Here is a 14001-nt window from a genome sequence, read left to right as displayed (position 1 = left end):
GCGTTACGTCCCAGTGTGGGCGGGACTTCATCAGCGTGGGGCGGGGATCAACGTGAACATCCCGCAGCAAAATATATACCATGCGGTTGCCATAGCAGCACCAACAAGGGCCTAATTAACTAGCGCCATCTTGTGTCTGCAAAGCAGAACACCAGACAAAGGATAAAATTAAATTCTAAAGGGCAAGGTTACATTGGGCAATATCATTAAAAATAGCCAAAGACTAGCGCCATCTTGTGTTTATATACAAAACACCAGGATATCCTTTGCCTGGTGTTTTGTATATAAACACAAGATGGCGCTAGTCTTTGGCTATTTTTAATGATATTGCCCAATGTAACCTTGCCCTTTAGGATTTAATTTTATCCTTTGTCTGGTGTTCTGCTTTGCAGACACAAGATGGCGCTAGTTAATTAGGCCCTTGTTGGTGCTGCTATGGCAACCGCATGGTATATATTTTGCTGCGGGACGTTCGCGTTGATCCCCGCCCCACGCTGATGAAGTCCCGCCCACACTGGGACGTAACGCGTATGAGGGGGAGGAGCTACGTCGACGTCACCCGCGTTTGCCTCACAGAGACCTCACACGCTGTCTACATTGATCCGGACGCTGAGCTCCGGTACTAGCTATTATCCCTGCACTCGGTTCAGAGTGCAGGACAATGTGAGTGTTTTTTATCTTTTGTTTTACTTCCATTAAACGTTTTAAGCAGAGAGCACTTAGATTGTTCTTTTACTCCTTTTCGGTCCATTGAATGTTGTATGGGAGAGTGCTGCCTGGCATATTGCTTGCTGGTTCCATCTGGTGGACGTTTTGGAGTTGAGCCCATGTAAGCTGATTACTATTCTTTGGAGGATTTGCTTTTTGCCCTTTGACCTAGCCACAGGTCGAAGTGTTGAGGTGAGAGGCCACCCATTAGCCTTGGTGGAGGATAATCCTGTCCTATTGGTCACAGATCTGACGAAGATTTCTGCACCTTATATCACTATTGTGTTTTTTGGAGCACCATTATCACTTTGCACTTTATGGACTCTATTTAAGTATTTTGAATTATTGTGTTACAATTTGTTATTTTTAGATTTACATTTGCGCTGCACTATTTATTTATTTATTCACTTTGAGATATTTTTTGGATTATATCTGCAGTGCTGGCTTGCAATTTAGTTTTATTTATTTTTTTCCAGCGCTGAATCACCTTATTTCTTTATTTGAGTATTGAGGAAAGAAGGGAAAGGGGAAACATTACTAAAACCTTTAAATACTTGAAGAGGTTAAATGTCAGGGCTGGGGTCAGTTCTCCCTTCTCAGTGCTCAGCTGTCGGTTAATGGCCAGCACTCATCGTTCCACAGTGCTTCACCTGGTAATCATTTCCTGCTCATCAGCCAGCCCCTTCTGGCTATTTAACCACTTACGGACCGCCATCATTATGAAGTGGAATATCATTATTATGGCAGCAGCTAGAATTGTCCAAAACTGTCTCCTGTCATTATTTTTACACTTTTTTTTGGTAAATGTGTAGGGGTACAATGTACCTCTACCCGTTCACATGGTGGGGATGGGATCTGAGTGCCCCCTTTTTAAAGGGGGCTTGCATATTCCAATAAGCCCCCCGTCCGCAGACATCCACAACCACCAGGCACAGGTTGTGGGGATGAGGCCCTTGTCCCCATAGGCTGTCGAAAAAGTCACTCACATAGTATTGAATCCACAGACAGCCAGGCAACTAGAATTTTCTAAATACATCCTGGTAGATCAATTGGCTCCTATCCAAAGTATGTGTTTATGTGAGATGGACTCTAAAGGACCTTAGATTGTATGTGCCTTAAGGGCAGGGATGGTGTGTAAAAATGTTGGTGATATTTAAAGACTTGCTATAATCATAATACAACCTGGAGTACTAAAGATAGACTCTAGTCATCCCAGAATAGTGCCATGGACTTAAGGGAAGAAATCCTTAATGCATCAATGTGGTGGGTTGTGGGAAAAACTTTTTTTCATGCTTGAAATGAATGAGGTAAGTCACAGATTCCACCTGAAAAATACAAAAATACCTGGATATCAGCAACTTAAAAAGAGATAATCAGTGATAAACAACAAAACTGTTGAAACCTTACAGAAAAAGTATAATCAGTGCTGGGTATACCACTAGAAATGAGACCATGAGCTCATACCTCCAACCTATCCAGCTTTTGGCAAGTCTGTCCTGTGATTTTAACAATTAAATCTTGTAAACTATGATATTCACCACTGACGACTAACCACCAGTGCTGGGGCAATATCCCTCCCATTGATTCCAGGGCATTTCCCAGTACCACCCAATATTCATTTAAATTTATCCACACCTAGCTTTCTCCCCACCCACCACTGCGATGTCCCTGATGTTTAAAATTCTTAGTTTGGGAAGTTTTCTCCCCATGCATAGACCACATTTTATTTCCCAACCTGAAAAAAATTACAGATTTCCCATATCCATATGAAGCCATAAAAGCAGGACCATACTTCAAACTAGTAGAAGGAAAGCTTGAGAACATTAGGAAGGATTATTTCATCAAAACATAAGTGAATGCTTGTCACAAAATGCTATGACACGTTATGATTAGGGATAAGCCCAACGTTCGCCTGTTCACCGAATAGCGAACAATTTGCGGTGTTCGCTGCAAATCCAAAAGCCGCAGAATACCCTTTAAAAGTCTGGGGGATAAATCAAAAGTGCTAATTTTAAAGGCTAATATGCATGGTATTGTCATAAAATGTCCCAGGAGACATGTATCAATGCAAATATATTTTTTTAAATGGCCGTTGTTTTGGGGAGCAGTGATTTGAATAATGCTTAAAATGAAACAATAAAAGTGAAATATTCCTTTAAATTTCGTACCTGGGGGTGTCTTTCCCTTAAAATCCATACCAGACCTGTAAAATTTTGTAAAAATTTGGGGCAGGGTTCCCCTTAATATCCATACCAGATCTGAAGGGCCTGGTATAGAATTTGGGGGGACCCCCAGGCAATTTTGTTTTTACATTTTGGTTCGGGGTTCCACTTAATATTCATACCAGACCCAAAGGGCCTGTTAATGAACTGGGGGGGAACCCATGCCATTTTTTTCAATGACTTTTATCTGTATTGTGGGACCCGACAACTCATTATAGCCGCGAGTAGTTTTAAATGACTTTTTTTCCTTTAGAAATGCCATTTTGCGCAGGGACTGTTCTAAACATGAGGAAAATGGACCACTTTCCAGGGATACTATAGACACCCCCCTAGGTACGAAATTTAAAGGAATATTTCACTTTTATTGTTTCACTTTAAGCATTATTAAAATCACTGCTCCCAAAAAAACTGTAGTTTTTTAAACTTTTTTTGCATTGATACATGTCCCCTGGGGCAGGACCCAGGTCCCCAAACACTTTTTATGACAATACCATGCATATAAGCCTTTAAAATTTGCACTTTTGTTTTTTCATGTTTGTGTCCCTTAGACTTTAAACGGTGTTCACGTGTTCGAACACATTTTTTCCCTTTTCGCAAGTTCTGGAGCTATTAGAACCGGGGGGGGGGGGGGTGTTCGGCTCATCCTTAGTTATGATGAGCAAAACAAACCAATAGTGGAAATCCAGCTCTAGGTTTAACAAATAGTGGGGCATATTCTTAAAGATCTGAGGCGGCGGAACGTATGTCCTTTACGTTACGCCGCCGCAAGTTTAAGTGGCAAGTGCCTGATTCCCAAACCACTTACCTGTAAACTTGCGGCGGCGTCGCGTAAAGTCCACCCGCGCAAGCCTCCTGTTAGGGGGCGTGGATAATTTAAATTAGGCGCACTCCCGCGCCGATCGTAATGCGCATGCTCCGTCGGGTAAATTACCCGACGTGCATTGCGCTAAATGACGTCTCACGGACGTCATTTGTTTTGACTGTAACGTAAATGGCGTTCAGCGCCATTCAGGGACGACTTACGCAAACAACGTTAAATTTTCAAATTTCGACGCGGGATCGACGGCCATACTTAACATTGAGTACGCCACCTAGGGGGCATGTTTATCTTTACGCCGCGTATCGCTTACGGAAACGACGTTAAAACACTACGGCGGGCAAGCGTACGATAGAGAATCGGCGTGACTAGTCATTTGCATATTCTACGCTGACCGCCACCTAGCGGTCAGCGTAAATATTGCAGCCTAAGATACAGCGGTGCAGGCCGTCGTATCTTAGGCATGTTTAAGTGTATCTCAGTTTGAGAATACACTTAAACATAGGATCGGACTTACGTCGGCGTATCTGCTGATACGCCGGCGTAAATTATTTGAGAATATGGCCCATTGTATCTATTCATGGACAGATTTATAGAAACTACCTCATCCTAATAGTTCATCAGTAAATAAATGTACAAATAGAGAAAAAGAGAAAGAGGCCAGATAGCTAAAGATGGAGGGAGGATTAAAAGGAAAATACTATTATACCCACCACACACACACAAAATGGGGAGTGTAATTATTTCCCCTCAAATCTTGATCTGGTTAACCTTTCCCTCCCTTTCAGTCCAGACAACAATGGTAACGAGGCTAAATCTAGAGGGTGAATATACAGTGTGAACACAGACAACAATATCAACCTAATAGGGGTTCTATGTCTACTACACTCAAAATTAAAGGTACAATTTTTTTTCCTAAATAGCTTTATTTACATTAGTGCGGTCCTCCTTCACTTGCCTCTTCCTTCGATTTTGATTTTAAATGTCCTTTTTCTTCTGAGAAATCCTCACTTCCTGTTCTTCTGTCTGTAACTCCACACAGTAATGCAAGGCTTTCTCCCTGGTGTGGAGTGTCGTCGTGCTCGTCCCCTCCCTTGGACTACAGGAGAGTCAGGATGCTCTCTACGTTGCAGATAGAGCTGTGTGTTAGTGGGCATCCTGACTCTCCTGTAGTCCAAGGTAAGTGAAGGAGAACTGCACTAAGGTAAGGTAAGGAAGCTATTCAGGAAAAAAAAATTGTACCTTTACAACCACTTTAAGGAATAAAACTGGCTTTATATACAAATAAAATGTTGTTGCATTAATTTACAAATATTTGTGTAACCAATATAAGGCACCCTCTGTGTGTATATATACTGGCCCGGATTCAGGTAGATTTGCCCCTTAGTTACAGAGGCGCAGGGCAGCGTTTTTGCCCTGCGCCCCCGCAAATTTCCTGCGCTACCCGCGATTCACGGAGCAGTAGCTCCGTAAATTGCGTGTGCGCTGTGTAAACTTGCCCTGCGTAAGGGTGCCTAATGCAAATGATCCCGTAGGGGGCGGGAATCATGCACCCCATACAGACAGGCAGTTACTGAATGATAGAAAGAACCAATGAACTATCTAGAGCACAGGTGTCAAACACAAGGCCCGTGGGCTGAATGCGGCCCGCCAGACCATTTCATGTGGCCCTCGCACCTCTTCTGCAGCTGCCGCAGAGCTCCAGCCCTCCTCTGGTCCTCCTCCAGACCCTTATGCCACGTACACACGATTATTTTTCGGCATGTAGAAAGTTTTTCCGACTTCATCATAAAAACAACGCTGCCCACACACCATCGTTTTTTAAAAATGCTCTAGCAAAGCGCGGTGACGTACAACACGTACGACGGCACTTTAAAGGGGAAGTTCCATTCGGATGACGCCACCCTTGGGGCTGCTTTAGCTGATTTTGTGTTAGTAAAAGACCGTTCGCGCTTTTCTGTCTGTTACAGCGTGATGAATGTGCTTACTCCATTATGAACGGTAGTTTTACCAGAACGAGCGCTCCCGTCTCATAACTTGCTTCTGAGCATGCACAGGTTTTTAACGTCGTTTTAGCCCACACACGATAATTTTTTTTACAACCTGAAAAACGTCATCGTTCAAAAGGTCGTTAAAAAAATGCAGCATGTTCGTAAAAAAAATTAGTCGTTTTTCAGAACCCGAAAAACAATGTGAAGCCCACATACGATCATTTTAAATTACATTTTTTTAAAACGACGTTATTTTCATGCCGAAAAATTATCGTATGTACGCGGCATTACTTTCTGCTTTCAAGCAATGCATCCAGCTTCTTCCCAGCAGCAGCATAAGGTAAGATGGGTGCACTGTGATGTAAGGTAGGGTGACCAGACATCCCCAGTTTCTGGGGGACAGTCCCCGGATTGAGGACACTTTCCCCAGACCAAGTCTGTCCCCAGTTTTGTCCCCAGATTGGATTAGAACAGGGGCTGGGGCAATTTCAAAGATAGTCAGTGCAGAATAATAAAAAAAAATCTGAATTACACTCCCCTGGTTTCCTTGCTCCTACTAGCTTAGGGGGTGTATTTTTCCATTATCTGTGCCCCTTTCTTATGATCATGTGCTGGTCGGAGCGGAGGGAATATTTCTTCAGTTTTGGGTGCATGCCCATTCAACTCTGCTCACATGTTCTTCTGCCTTGGCTCAAGTCCCGGCCAGACGTCTGCCTGCTTATCTCCTCGCCTTCCCTGGCGGAATGATCTTCCTCTGTTCCCCACCTAGTAGTAGCCAGGGCCCAGAGAGTAAGACTTGACAGGCTGTGAGGTGGGCGGCGGCAGCGACGGGCAGAGAGTCGCTGATTGTCACCATTACTAGTGGGAAAAAAAATGTCCCCGGATTTCATTTTAAAAATCTGGTCACCTTAATGTAAGGGAGAGTGGGGGACTCAACTTCTGACGGTGGGGTGGCTCTTGATATCTAATGTAAGAGGAGGGGATGCGCTGGACATCTAATCTTAGGCCTCGTACACACGAGGGGACATGTCCGATGAAAAGAGTCCACGGACCGTTTTCATCGGACATGTCCGCTCGGAGATTTCGGTCTGATGGTTGTACACACCATCAAACCGAAATCCGCGTGGACAGGATACGTGGTGACATGGCCGCGCCGTCGCCGCGACGATGACGCGGTGACGTGCGCGACCCTGGAAGGTCAATGCTTCCACGCATGCGTCGAATCACTTCGACGCATACGAGGGCTTTCAGCCGAGCGGACATGTCCGGTAAGTCGTACAGACGACCGAACATGTCCGACGGACAGGCTTCCAGCGGACATGTTTCTTAGCATGCTAAGAAACATTTGTCCGCTGGAAACCTGTCCGATCCGCCGGAAAATTGTCCGGTCGGCCGTACACACGACCGAACATGTCCGCGGAAACTGGTCCGCGGACCAGTTTCAGCAGACATGTTCGGTCGTGTGTACGAGGCTTTACAGATACAACCATCCCTTTTGAGGGCAATCATAATGCTGATGAGGCCCACGATGAAATTGAGTTTAGCACCCTTGATCTAGAGCATCTGAGTGCCCTCATGGCTGACAGTAGCTAGCAGAACTAGCTAGCTAGTGAATGAATGACGCAGCCAGGTGGGCAGAGCCCCACACAGTTGCATTTTTTTAAACCACTTTTACCCCCTTAACGACCAGAGCATTTTCTTTTCAGCACTGTTCAGCACTTTTGCTTTATCTGTCAATTGCTTGGTCATGCAACACTATACGCAAATTTAATTGATATCATTTTTTTCACACAAATAGAGCTTTCCTTTGGTGGTATTTTATCACCACCATTTTTTTTTATTATTATTATATAAGCAAAAAAAAAACAGACCATTTGAAATATATATATATTTTCCTCCTCAATGATCATGCTGATAGCTTGCAAGAACATGTTTGGTGCCTAAGGCCCAATTTTTCTGCCCCTGTTTAACAGGGGCGTGTAATTGCAATTTTTGATGCAATACTTTGCAGCGGGCTCATTCGTGCGCTCCAACTAGAGTATCTGTGAGGGGTTGCAGTGTTGTGGCACCAGCACCAGTGGCTAAGCCCAATTTTTCTGCCCCTGTTTGACAGGGGCGTGTAATTACAACTTTTGATGCAATACTTTTCAGCGGGCTCATTCCTGCGCTCCAACAAAGGCCCAATTTGTCTGCCCCTGTTCAACAGGGGCATGTAATTACAATTCTTGATCAAATATTTCACAGCAGGGCCCATTCCTGTGCCCACCAAGAGTAACTGTGAGGGCTTACAGAGTTGTGGCACCACCACCACCACCACCAACAAAGGCCCAATTTTTCTGCCCCTGTTCAACAGGGGCATGTAATTACAATTTCATGATCAAATATTTCACAGCAGGGCTCATTCCTGCACCCACCAAGAGTAACTGTGAGGACTTACAGATCTCGCCATCTGTGGTCCCTGAGTCTGGGCAGTGAGAGGTCTGGAGTTGAGCGGCAACCAATTGGGGATCTCTATGGGTGTAGGTGCAGCCTCCCCTTTTATATCTCTGTCCATGCATTACCTTGCGATTTGGTTAACTCCATGGATGACACTACACTGGTTTTTACCAGTACCACCGGACCTTATTTCAACACTGCACCATCCCTGATCCCGCCATTTTGCTGCACTCCTGATCCTAACTGGCTTCCTTTACATACCAGGAGTCTTCCATCTCCCACTATGGCTCGGCTTTTAATGTCCACGGATATCCACTATGTTCCGTGATATCCACTATGAATACCCCCATGCCCGCCGCGGGGAGAACTTCTTTTCGGGCACCCCAGCTCCGTGCTTTATCAATTTACTCATTGGATTGGTTTTCCTGATGAAGCAGTGAATTTCCGCGAAACTAGTCGACCTTGACCAACTGTTTGATATGCACAACTACCTGTTTTGTCAATTTTATTAATAAAACTTATTTTATATAATTTTGTTTATATTGTTTTATCAGTACCGAGAGAGTGCCTTCTTTTAATTAATTAGTGTGGGTAGCTTTGGGTTAGCCTCAGCAACTGTTCCCTTGCCCCCACGCCCCCTTATTTCTCAGTAACTGTGAGGGCTTACAGAGTTGTGGCACCAGCGCCAGCACCAAAGGCCCAATTTTTCTGCCCCTGTTCAACAATGGCATGTAATTACAATTCTTGATATAAAAGTTCACACAATAGGGCGTTCCAGCGCCCACCAAGACTAACTGTGAGGGCCAACAGTGTTGTGGCAACACCAACACCTAGGGCCCAAATTTACGCAGAGTATATACAGCAGGCCCCTACTTTCAAACATCCAACTTACAAACGACTCATATTTACAAACGGAAGGAGACAACAGGAAGTGAGAGGAAATCTACCCCTAGGAAGGGAAATTCTCTGTAAGAGGTGTCTCCTGTCCACTGATGCTTTATCACATATGCTTGTTTCACTAAAAAAAACAAATTAAAAAAAAATCATTTGTCATTGGGACAGAAAGTGAGGTGCAATCTTCTGAACAGATGCACACAGACAGCAAAACAAATGTTACAGGGGTGATAACCCTTCTCTATGTTTTCAGAAAAGCTTAAAAATAGATTTTAAGAAGAATGGGAAGGTTCACCAGTGGGGCTTTGGACAGCAGAGTAATATAGTTGAAAAATTAGCAAATGGATGGCAAAAAGGGGTACATTTTTTGAAATTGTACAGGTATCACAATCAATAAAGTTACAACATTTAATAGGCTGGCCAATAGGTAAAATACATAATCCACAATGTAGCTTATATTCAAGTTTACACAATACTGTGCACATTGTTACACATCAGATTGCTGAACGTGGTGGAATTACTGACGCGTTTTGACCTCTGTAGCGGTCATCATCAGGGGGAAATTGGCTCTATAAAACACCTTACATAATTTCAGATATAGGAAAACATCATCATAAGTCCCATTTGGGGTCTAACATGATGAGATATTTACCGCTGAAGTGGACCCATGGCCTGATGGGTTGTGAATCGCCGGGTGATGAGGAGGATCCCATTGGGGCACCCACTCCCCCACAGCGGAAGAGCCCGGTCCGAGGGGCTTACAAGGAGCCACACAAGATTGACACCCTCCAGGGGACGGGAGAATCGGAACCTGCAATGAATTCCCAATCTAAGACCATATATAGAGTGTAAAGGTTATGGGTAAATTGGCTCTTGGCACATTAACATGGATTATTAGAAGTATATGGACCAACTGCTATCATAATGTCTCATCAGGTACCAAAAATCCCAGAAGTATAGTTAACTTCTAGGAGTATGGGTAATAAGGTATGTTAGTATGCAATGTAAGATGGAGTGTAATTGTAGTAGATTAAGGTGCAATCTTGAATTAAAAGAGTGTTGGGATTGGTGAAGGTTGTGTGAGTGAAATATATATGTGATAGAGCAAGCCCAGCAGGGACAGTGAAGGTGGTCAAATTGGAGTGATAAGGTGTTGTGTGTAATGCTGAAGGTGATCAAATGATCAAAATGATCAAAATATATATAGACCACCAGCCCTCAAAAAATCACTCGTTTGCTCGCATTTTGCGAGTGGAATTTAGTCCAGGGCGAGTGAGGAGCGGGGGTGAACCAGGCTGACAGTTTCCTGGCTGAAGCGATCAGCCAGGAAACTGTCAGCCGAAGGACACAGAGAGCGGCAGGGCTGGACTGCCCTGGCGCCGCTTTGAGCCGAGGCTGCAGCGCTCTCCTTCTCCTCCTCTTGTATCACACACGGCGTGCATCTTCCTCTGTGTGTCATGGAGCTGGGTCTGTGTTTGATGGCACGGAGTGATAAGGTCCCACCCCCCTAGGTCGGCTAATGTGATAGTAGATTGAATCAGTGTTCTGCCTATCACATTAGCCGGTCTAAGGGGGCAGGACCTTATCACAATGTGACGTCAAACACAAACCAAGCTCCATGACACACAGCGGAAGATGCCCGCTGTGTGTGAGATACAAGAGGAGGAGAAGGAGAGCCTTGGCACAAAGCGGCGCCAGGGCAGTGTTTGTGGTGAGTCTGAAGTGATGATGGGGCACAGTAATGCTGCAATTGATGGGGCACAGAAATGAGCAAGTGATGGGGCACAGTAATGCTGCAAGCGATGGGGCACAGTAATGCTGCAAGCGATGGGGCACAGTAATGTTGCAAGCGATGGGGCACAGTAATGCTGCAAGTGATGGGGCACTGAAATGCTGCAAGTGATGGGGCACTGAAATGCTGCAAGTGATGGGGCACTGAAATGCTGCAAGTGATGGGGCACAGTAATGCTGCAAGTGATGGAGCACTGTAAGGCTGCATTGATGGGGCACAGTAATGCTGCAAGCGATGGGGAACAGTAATGCTGCAAGTGATGGGGCACAGTAATGCTGCAAGGGATAGGGCACTGTAATGCTGCAAGTGATGGGGCACTGTAAGGCTGCATTGATGGGGGTAGGGGGCACAGTAATGCTGCAATCGATGGGGCACAGTAATGCTGCAAGTGATGGGGCACTGAAATTCTGCAAGTGATGGGGCACAGTAATGCTGCAAGTGATGGGGCACAGTAAGGCTGCAAGTCATGGGGCACAGTAAGGCTGCAAGTGATGGGGCACAGTAAGGCTGCAAGTGGTGGGGCACAGTAAGGCTGCAAGTGATGGGGCACAGTAAGGCTGCAAGTGATGGGGCACTGTAATGCTGCATTGATGGGGCACTGTAATGCTGCATTGATGGGGCACAGTAATGCTGCAAGTGATGGGGCACAGTAATGCTGCAAGGGATGGGGCACTGTAAGACTGCATTGATGGGACACAGTAAGGCTGCAAGTGATGGGGCGCAGTAATGCTGCATATGATGGGGCACTGTAATGCTGCATTGATGGGGCACAGTAAGGCTGCATTGATGGGGCACAGTAAGGCTGCATTTACGGGCACACTGAGGCTGCGTTCACGGGCACAGTGAGGCTGCACAGATGGGTATTGATATGCTTTATGTTACTTTTGTTAATATTTATTTTTGGAACGTAATTATGTTTAATATATTTAACAGTGTATTTTCATGAAATAATTTACAAGGTCGTGTTTAGGGGCAGACTTAGGGGTGGGGCAGGGGAGGTGTTGGTTAGGGCAACTGGTGGCGAGTAACTCTTAAGGCCTGGCTAGTGGCTTAGGACTTGACATTTTGAGTCCTGTAGACCACACTGCACATATCCTCTCCTGGTTCCCAGTTACCAACTTTTCCGCCTGACCGCAGTTAAACTTAACGTTAGTTTTGTTTACACTTGCTTTATGGTTTAATTTGCACATCACCAGTTTGGATTATATTTAAGGCACTTTTTTTGTTTATTTATTATTTTTCTCAGTGTAATTGTTTTTGCGCTCATCCATCCCTTTTTCTTTAACCATACACAGTGATTTGAGCAGCATTTTCATTTATTTACACTTTCACATTATCTACACCTTGTCTATTCCTCATTTAGTTTCACTTTGGCTAGCGCAGAAGATTCCCACATATAAGTTCCCTAAAGTGTGTTCTAACTGTAGGGGGGAGGGGACTCACAAGGGAGGAGATCGATCTGTGTTCCTCTGTACTGGGAACACACATCTGTCTCCTCACCTCTGACAGGAGGTGGATCTGTGTGTTTACACACACAGATCCACACTCCTGCCGTGATCACCGGCAATCGAGGGAGCCCGGAAGCAATCGCGGCCGCCGGGCACACGCGCCGGGTCACGAGCGGTGCCACGGGCGTGCGTTTGCGCCGGCAACCGCGCCCTAGTTTACCGGAAACAAAGGACGTCATATGACGTCCACCCGGATCGAAGGAGAGTTCCTGCCGGCGTAATTTTACAATGGCCCGGTAAGGAAGGGGTTAAGGGGGACATTTTTGTTAAGGGGAAAAAATTTCTTGGACGCAAGTGGAGGCTCCTTGTTACATTACATTACTATGTACATGCAATCTGTGCAATGGTTTTACTCTGTGTGTGCAGTACTATTGCTTTTTATAATAAAATTACACTATGCTAGTGCATGCTTTTCTGTTTTCTTATATCCTTCACTCCAAGGATATAAAAGATTATACTGAGCCAAATAGCTTAATACCGATTTCTGCTTTCTTTGGGCATTGTGCCACAGTGAGCCTTCAACAGCTTCATCTGCCAGAGAGCATTGAATGTATGGGCAGAACAGATTATGCAGTTAAAAAATGTGATCTAAAATTGTGAACCTTTCCATTTCCTTTTCTGGACATTATGAGGTGTTCCACAGAATTTTCCTGTATTATTATGAATGAGATACTCCATGTGTGAACATACGTCAAGTCAAATTGTTGGTAATGCTTGGTAATACTGGGTACACCTTTAGTCTGGTTACAGGGACCTATAGGAGCAGCTGGCTGCCTTCTGGTAATAACAAGTGGCTAGATAGTGGATACAATTCTTTCTTCCATTATCTCAGAAGAAGAGTATGGGGAAAAGATTTCTGACTTCTCTAAAAATCCTTTCCATGGAAATACATTATGGCGAGCTGTTCATTGGCTGCCGGGCTCTAAGGTGATCTGTGTATGGCCAGAGCAACCATCTGTTGCTAGGGGCACTGTGTATGGAGAGGTATAGGGATCCTGTATGTGATTTGGGCCCCAGGCAAAGCATTGTGTACTGATACTGTGGTACTACTCCTGACTCCTGGTGAGGCGATACTAAAATCTGGGGGCCACGGGTCACCCTATCACCACTCTAGGTCTGTCCCTCTTATGTGGTCAGTCGCTATCCAAGGGGATTGGTAAAGAGTTATGGGTGACGGCATCACGGGTCAGGTAGAGGGCCCCTTAGCAGAATTTTGCTTAGGGCTCCAGGGGGGTCAGGATCGACACTGGTCCCGCACTTACCTACATGAGAACTGTCAAACGGCACGCCAGGTATTCAGCTGTTTGCCTTCATAGCGGGCGGAACAATTGTTTTTTTTTTCTTTTCAGTCGCGTAATTGATGATGGAACTATATCAGTGGACACTGATTTATTTTATTTTTTTTATAAAGGAATTGACATAAACCTGTCTACTTTTTTTATTTTTTGTGACACTTTTTTGGTAAATGGGTAGGGGTACTACTGTATGTACCCCATACTCATTCACATAGGGAGGGGTGGCATCTGGAGGCCCCCTTCTTAAAGGGGACTTCCTGATTCCGATAAACCCCCACCCGCAGACCCCCACAACCACAGCCCAAGTTTGTGGGGAGACCCTTGTCCCCATCAATATG

This window comes from Rana temporaria, chromosome 5 (assembly GCF_905171775.1).
Source record: "Rana temporaria chromosome 5, aRanTem1.1, whole genome shotgun sequence".
Taxonomy (NCBI): domain Eukaryota; kingdom Metazoa; phylum Chordata; class Amphibia; order Anura; family Ranidae; genus Rana; species Rana temporaria.
This window is presented reverse-complemented; position numbering follows the sequence as displayed.